The 8,829-nt window shown below is 43.0% G+C and overlaps 1 non-coding gene across 1 annotated transcript; it reads right to left on the bottom strand.

Moving 5' to 3' along the window:
• Positions 1 to 6,251: 6,251 nt before the first annotated feature.
• Positions 6,252 to 6,358, bottom strand: LOC133071526 (U6 spliceosomal RNA). Its single transcript, XR_009696467.1, has one exon. It is a non-coding gene; the product is annotated as a U6 spliceosomal RNA (small nuclear RNA).
• Positions 6,359 to 8,829: the final 2,471 nt, after the last annotated feature.

Raw genomic sequence — 8,829 nt, 5'->3', positions numbered from 1 at the left:
TTTTTTTTTTTTATTGTTTTGTTTACTGATTTATTCCTCTGTAACCATGTCTGGCCCCATAGCAGGTACTTCATAAATATTTGTTGAATGAATGCATGAACAGGGCAAGCTATTAAAAAATAAGGAGAATCAGCACATATAGTCTTGGAAACAGTCATTGGTTACATTATCTCCACATTACACACTAATAAACGGAAGCTCGGAGAGATGAACTAATTTGTTTATGTTTATACAGTGGGTGTGTTTATGGTCAGAAGAAATCAGGCTCACAATTTTCAAATCCATATTCTTTCTATTACACTATGAAGCAGGATACATGTGAAAAAGATCCTAAAGTTTCAGCTTCAATTTTTTTCTTTCAATTGCTGGCCTGGCCTCCTTGTCCTTCAGGCTTCATCCTCTGTCGGGATGGTTGGGTAAGAGGATGAGTACATACCCCAGTGCAAATCCTACAGAAACTTGTCCTGCGTGCTGAGCCTTGGCTCTGTGCCCAGAAAGAACCTTCTCTGCCCCCTCTCAACTGCGGCATGAGAGTGTGGACAACCAGGCCAGCGAGGGCTGGCGTTTCATGCAAACGTCTCTGCTTTTGAGGAGTCCTCTGCCTTCACGTCCCGGTCCCTCCTCCCCCACCAGGCAGGCTCCCGTGTCTAGTCTTCTGAAACAACTTTTTTTTTTTCCTTTCTTCACACAGCTTTTGTCTTCTGCACTCAGTTTGACGTTGCGTCTGGCCACATGGGCCATGCCGGCTATTTTTACTGACAGCAGCCACCAGCCCATATGTTTCCCATTACCACAAACTGTTACCTTCTTTGAAACCATTTTGTAAATGAGCGGGACTGCAGACAACCAGGAGGTCAAGTCCACGTGGCCACTCACAGGGCTCCCAGGATTGGCCTGGACAGGTATGTTGGTCTTGATGAATGTCTTTGAAACCAAATTGGGTTGGACAAAATGCTGATTAATTACTTCATGGTTTTTTTTTTTTTTTTTTTCTTTTTTAAATCCCCTTCTCCTTCCCCTCTGTGTTCAGTTCAGTAGGTTTTCAACAGGGTCAAGTTTCAAAGGCAGGCTGTTTTTTATAGGGACATGAATTTGAGTTTTGTTTCTTTCCATTTGGGGAGCTTGCTCCGGGATAAAATCTTGATGGGAGATAAGGCACATTAACCCCACAGGGAGGGATGCACAGTGACATGCGTCTGTCAGTGCAAAGTAGAGAGATGTATGATGTGCTGAGCGGGGTCCTGAGCATTCCCTTCCTCCCGGAAGAAGATGAGCGACTCCAGGGCTTTGATACTAACACCTCCTTCATCATGTAGAACACTGGAATTCACAAAACATCTCGAACACATCATTTTATTTGAGCCTCACCATCTTGCTGTGATATTGGGCTTTTCGTTTTCATTTTACAGATGAGGAAACTGAGCGTCAAGTGGCTAACTGGCTTGCCTAAAGCTGTGTGGCCAGTAAGAGTCTGAAAAGAGATTTAACCTTAGCTCCAAGATCACAGGCCAGAGCTCAGGCCCCAACAGAACAGTTGCCTGAGTGACTTGAAACAAAACCAGGTAGGGCTTATTCAGAGAAGCAGCTAGCAGCTCACAGTGGGGCCTGATGGGGCTTGTTGCAGCAAAACTGGAAGCTGGCACTGAGACCCAGGCTCACGGGGTACTATAAAGCTGCCGCCACTCTGGCTGGATGACATTGAAATAGATGCAGACAAAGGGCTTCTTCCTGCAGGGCAGAATGTCACCAGATCAGGGCCCAGGAGCTGTTGTCATGCACTGAGGGTAAGCCTTCCAGGGCAAGAGGTAGCTGAAAGGAGACCTCAGGGCTGAGAATGAGATTGGATGCTGGCCCAAGTGACTTCCAGCCTGACCATCTGTGACTCAGGATGGACCCACCTACCAGGCCGTACAAGGTATTCTTGGCTCCTCTCTCCCTTTCCTACAGTTTTCCAGTCCTTTTAGCTTCTCAGATGTACACAGCTCTTTCCTGCTTCAAGGTTTCTGGGTGTGGCATTCTTATTACCTAGAACACTCTTCCCTATTCTTTGCAAACCAGACTTTCCACAAGAATGTCCCCATCTCAGAAAGTCCTTCCTTGGCCACTGAAATGGGTCGGATAGTGAGTGCAGCCCCCTGCCCCCAAACAAGATATGTTTATGTCCCAACATTATGTCCTAATATGTTTCCCAACTGGAAACTCTGAAGGTGACCTTGGAAAACAGGTCTTTGCAGGTATAATTAAGTTCATCCTGAAAGGAGATAATCCTAGATTTAGGGTGAATGTTAAATCTAATGACAGGTGGTCTTATAAGAAGAGGAGAAAACACAGAGACACACAGGAAGAAGGTACGAAGGTGATGTGCAGATGGAGGTAGAAACTGCAGTGAGAAGCCAAGCCAAGCAAGGCTGACAGCCACCAGAAGCAGGACAAGGCAAGGAAGGAGGCTCCTCCTCTGGAAACTTCAGAGTGAGCGCAGGCCTGCTGATCCCTGGATTTCAGGCGTCTGGTCTCTATAACTGTGAGAAATAAATTTCTCTTGTTTAGTAGCCACCAACTGTGTGGTGATTTGTTATAGCAGCCCTGGGATCTAATTTAAGCAGCACCCCCACCCTCCACGTACACAAGGACTCACTAGTCATTCCCTTTTGATCCTCTCATGTCAATGATCAATTTCCAAATAAACCGTCATCTGGAATGACTTGTGCACTGTCCTTATTCCCACTTCTTTAGGGCAGAGACCAAGCCCATGTCATCCTTCTCACACTCAGGCAGCTCCCAACACATTCCTAGGTACAGAGTTAGTTATTTAATCACTGAGTCGTGTCTGACTCTTTGCAACCCCATGGGCTGTAGCCCACCAGGCTCCTCTGTCCACAAGAGTCTCCAGGCAAGAACAGTGGAGTGGGTTGCCCTGCCCTTCTCCTGGGGATCCTCCCAACCCAGGGATTGAACCTGGGTGTCCTGCACTGGCAGATGGATTCATTACCACGGAGCCACCTGGAAAGTCCAGGTACAGAGTAAGTGCTCAAAAATACTTAAGAAATAAATAAGGTCTGAGTTTTCTAGCTTCATATCTCTGCCTTCACTTCACTCCAACACACTCCTCACTGCCCTCCCACTTCTCAGCTCTTTCACACAGACAGCTCCCCCAGCCCAGAAGGCTTCCCGGTCCTTCTTTACCTGCTGTATTCCAGCTAGTTCTCCAAGGTGAAGTACAGAGCCTTCCAGTGTAAAAGAGAGATTGGGAGGCCTGATTTCTTGGCTGACTTCCCACAGGCTCCATGCTCTTTGGGAGGCCAGGACCATGCCTTGTTCACCCTGTAATCCAGTACCCAGCACAAAGCTTAGCGTAGAACATACACTTCAAACAAGTGTGTTAACTCAATGAGTTCACAGAAAGGGGCTGTTATGTTTAAAATTTTTTTTTTAATATATTTTTTAAAATATATTTTATTTTTCAGATTTACAGACAAATTAAGAAGACAGTACAGAGTTTCCATATACCCTGCACCCAGTTTTCCCTTTTATTAGCGTCTTATGTTAGTATGACACTTTTGCTATAATTAATGAACCAATACTGATCTATTATGAGTAATCAGAGTTCAGATTTCCTTGTTTTATGCTTAATTTTTTTCTGTTGTTGTTATTCCAAGATCCTATCTAGGACACCACAGTATATTTAGTCATCATTTCTCCTTGGGCTCCTCTTTTTTTCTTTCAAATCATTTAGTCTCAACTTGACATTGAAAAAAAAACTTTTTTTCAGTTTTACTGAGGAGTAATTGATATATATATATATATATATATAATATACGTATATCACTGTATAAATTTAAAGTGTACAGAACTAAGTTCTGATTTACATATATTGTGAAATGATTATCACAACGGGTTTAGATAACATCTCTCATCTCATATAGATATGCTAAAGAGAAAAAAGCAACTTAAAAATGTATAAATGTTTATACAAAGGTTTAACACCTCCATTCCTCCTTTTCATCCTCTCCCCAAAACTTCGCCATACTTCAAATTATATCAACAACTAGTGTTTGCATCATTATAAGACTGTAAATATTATTCACTGTAGAACCCATTAGAATACTGTGATTGCATGTTCCTATTTTTTAATTGAAGTATAATTGACTTGCAACACTGTTAGTTCCTAGTGTACAACATAGTGATTCTATTCTTCAATACACTGCAAAATGCTCACCACAGTAAGTCTAGTTACTATTAAGTATGTCACTGCATAAAGTTATTATAATATGATTGTCTATAATCTCCACTCTGTACGTTTTGTCCCTGTGACTCATTTATTTTGTAACTGGAAGGTTTCACCCCTTAATCTGCCCCCTCCTTTCACTCATCCCCTCCTTAGGTTCATTTTGACTGTGACAGTTCCAGGCTTTCTATGTTTTTGATGACCTTGATGTTTTGAGGAGTACTGGTCAGGTATTTTGCAGCATGCCTCCATATTGGACTTTAATATTTTTCTCATGATTAGACTGGGCTTATGAGTTTGTAAGAGGATGATCTCACAGATATAAAGTGCTACATCGTATCATTACATCATACCAAGCATTTGTACTACCAACATGATTTATCATTGTTGATGTTTACCTTGATCACCTTTACTGAGGTAGTATACATCAGGTTTCTCCATTGTATTCTTTTCCCCTCTTTCTATACTGTAGCCTTAAAGGAAATTGCTATCAGAAACTATATTTCATTTTTAAGCTATAATTATGCTTTAATAAGTAGTACCCTAAGTCATATCTACCACTAATTAATTGTCATGACACTCTAAACGGGAAACTGAGAGTCAGGGAGTTTAAACTATATTCCCAAGGTCATATAGTTAATAAGAATGGAGATAAGTTCAGTTTTATCTGATTCCACAGTCTGACCTCCATGCCCTTTTTATAATGTTATCCTTCAGTACTAATCCGCTCCATTTTTACCATGGTCTTCTAAGTGTCCTGGGTCTTGCTCCAGCGAGAGTGAAATGGAAATCAAGACTGGCAGAGCGATAATTTACCATCTACACTGTCCTTGAAAGCAGATTAACATGCAGATCTAGTCGACACACCAGCATAAACCTCTTTATGTCCCCCAGCCCCAACACCATGAGCAAGAGTCCCAAACTCACATCAGCTCTGCTTGGGAAATCAGACTGCAGCTTTGGCAAGCTAGCTCAGCTACATAACACACTCCAAGCTGAGAGGATTGGAAGGGCAGAAAGTGCTTTAGGATTATTTTTAAGGGTATAGGGAAGGAATGCAGTATAACATCCCAAACTTCAAGTGACTTGAAGGCCCAGAGACAGAAAGTGACTCACCAAAGGCCACAGGGAGATACTGACAGAGCTGGAATTAGAAATAATGTCTTCAATTTGGCACAGGTCTGTTTGGCACACATCTTCTAAGAAGATGTGAAGTCATGGCTGATCATTGTATGCACTTCGCAGACTTCATTGTTAAGAGCAGGGCCTGAGAAATGAGCTTCCCATCACTGGTGCGCCATTGTCTTCACACCAATCTGGTGCCATTTGGGGGGCAGTGTTGGGACATATAACTAATCTCCTATGAGCCTCATCTGTTCTCCATGAGAAAAATCCTTAGCCTTCTAGGTTAGCCAGGACCAACAGGGGAAGGAACCACACAACAGAGTATATAAAAAGTTTGGAAAGCACCAAATAAAAAGGAGGAGATTCAATGATCCAAAATTTGCTATCTGCCCTTTTAACAAGGAAAACATCCTGTTTCTCACTGAGGCTATTTCTAGAGCTTGGATGAGGACCAGTGAGACACAAACAGCCCAGTGGTCCATATGACCACAAACAGAAATCAGGTAACATGCATTGGACATCTTTCCTTTTACAGGGTTCTGTGAGATTACAATATCAAGGACTACCATGATAAATTAAAGATATCAAAAACTGTTCAGAGAAGATAGTAGATTCTTTTTAAAGTATTTGTATAATGGGCTCCAGTTTCATCCACAAAACCCACTGCAATGTTGTGAAGTAATTAGCCTCCAACTAATAAAAATAAATGAAAAAAAAAAAAAGAAGCTAAAGTATTTGTATAATAACAAACTCCATAGTGACAAGCATTTGTGGAGAAATTTCTCTTCTATATCATCTCATGGGTATCTTCCACTGAACTTGACATGACTGTCCCTATTTTACAGAGGAATAAATTAAAGCTTAGAAAAGTTAAATCTCTTGCCCAAAGCCATGAAGTTGAAGCTGGATTCAAGATTTCATGAATTTACATGTCGTCCTAGTGCAGGGGCCATGTTAATCTTCTTTGCATCATTGTAATTTTAGTTTAGGTGCTGCCAAAGCGAGCACACCGTAACTGCTTTCACGGGAGTTTTCTCTCTCAATCTATGAGCTTCCCGAGGGCAGGAGTTGGTCTGATCCATTTCCACCAACCTAGCACTGCCTTGCATGGCACAATGGAGATATCTGACTAGTGCTGGTTAGATGAACAAATGAATAATGAATGGATGACAGTTGATGAGAGGGATTGAAGTCTATCTTCTTGGGACTTTTCTTTATGGGGTAAACCTCAAAGTTCTTTTCAAGTATAAATATAAATACTATGCAGAAAGAATCTCCAGAAATAACAACGATGTAGGAACACAACGGATCACTTGCTCAGTGGGTCTGAGAAGGTTGATGTTCAACTGCTAAGTCATGTCTGACTCCTTGAGACCCCATGGACTGCAGCACACCAGGCTACCCTATCTTTCACCATCTCCCAAAGTTTGCTCAAACTCAAGTCCATTGAGTCAGTGATGCCATCCAACCATCCCATCCTCTGCTCCCACCTTCTCCTCCTGCCCTCAATCTTTCCCAGCATCAACATCTTTTCCAATGAGTCAGCTCTTTGCATCAGGTGGCCAAGGTACTGGAGCTTCAGCATCAGTCCTTCTTTTAAATATTCAGTGTTGAAAAGAAAATATTCAGGGTTGAGTGGGTAGAGAACTCTTTTTGATAATGGATCAAATGGATACAGTGGGAAGACAACACCACCATGACAATCAATTTTTGAGGGACAATGATTGAAAGAGTTGTGTATTGAAGCAAAATATCATGAGATTATAGCAACAGATGGAGAAAATACAAAAAATGCAAATGATATTTTAAAAGCCTAAATTCTGAGCAATAATCAACTTCAAAGTAAGAAACCAAAGGACAGGGAGGATTAAACAAGGGGGTCAGTGGAAGATGCATTTTGCTTCCTCTCCAGGGAGGGCTACACCTGGAAAGTGCCCCCTGCTCACTAAAGGGCAGATTCTGAATGTGAGACAAATGAGGGTGTTTCCAGTTGACAAGCAAGTTCCATCAGCCAGTCAAGGAAGGCCACTCATACTCCCGTTTTCAAGACACATTTTTGCTTAAAAACAAACTAAATGAGCTCTCCTAATATATGGTTTCTGGTAAAAGACATGACCACAGGCTCAGCTCACCTTCCCCGTTTCCATTCTCTCTCCAGGCTCAAGAGTCAGGGATGAGAAATGGGTGGAGGGTGCAGGGAGGAGGGGCAGGACTGAGGTTTCTCAGAGAACATTGCTGGGGGGAAGAGGAAATAATACTGGCAAGAAAAGCCACCCTACTGTGCATTGGGCATGGCATGAAATGTTTTTACCTTGCTGTTTTTAGTCGCTCAGTCATGTCTGACTCTTTGCGACTTCATGGACTGTAGCCGGCCAGGCTCCTCTGTCCATGGAATTTTCTAAGCAAGAATATGAGATGTGTTGTCATTTCCACCTCCAGGGCACCTTCCCGACACAGGCATCAAACCCGTGTCTCCTGCATTGGCAGCCGGATCCGTTACCATGGAGACGTCTGGGAAGTCCCTTCTCAGGTTAGAAACCTTCAATGCTTCTCATTGTCTAGAACAGCACTCTGACAGTGGAAATGGTCTGTGTCTGCAGTGCCCAATACAGTCGCCACTAGACATATCTGGCTATTGAACACTTGAACTATTGCTTTTACCACTGAATTTTTAATTTTATTTGAATTAACTTGAATAGCCTCATGTGGCTAATAATTACCATGTTAGACGGTGCACATCTAACGTCCCACATCTTTAGACTGACAATGAGACCCTTCCAGACCTAATACACAGAGACAGCCCTTCCCCGTCAATTTTAGATGTGTTATAACTTGGGGTTAAGCCAGGACATGTGATGTCAGCAGGCAGAAGGGAAGGGAAGAGAAGATATTCTTGTGACTTTAAGTCTAAACTTTCTTCTAGGTCCAGCCATACTTCTCTTGTGCAGGTACCCCATCCCCCCAGCCCCCGACCCCTCCACGCCCCCTTCTCTTCCCTCTCTGTCACATCGTGGCCCTGTTCTGGTGGCCTCAGCCAGACTTTGGACTCTGTCCCACCTCCGCTTACCTCCTGTAGAATTAGATGCTGTTGGTCTTGGCAACAGCCTTGAGGCTACACTTGTTCCTCTACCAGCGCTAATTAGTTACTGAACAAACAGCAAGAGAGCCTCAGGGTAGGCCCACATGCAGGACTTTCAGACCCGGTGGAAAATGTCAAGATGTAATGAAACTTCTGCTCTGAATCACGTCTGGAGAATGAAATGTTAGAGAGAGCCAGATCCTGAGACATGTGAGGAGAATAGGAGAACGGAGCGCAGTTCTCCTTGGAGCCTCCTCATCTGTGCTATGTCACGGGGAGGCGAGAAAAATTCATGCGGATCGGCAGGGCCAGGACACTGCTTAGCTAAAACCTCCCTTTGTTCTGGGTTTTGCTCTGTGAGTTGATGGAACCTGTGCTCTTGATGGAAGTTTTATGTTTG

This window comes from Dama dama, chromosome 16, assembly GCF_033118175.1.
Source record: "Dama dama isolate Ldn47 chromosome 16, ASM3311817v1, whole genome shotgun sequence".
NCBI lineage: Eukaryota > Metazoa > Chordata > Mammalia > Artiodactyla > Cervidae > Dama > Dama dama.
This window is presented reverse-complemented; position numbering and strand designations above follow the sequence as displayed.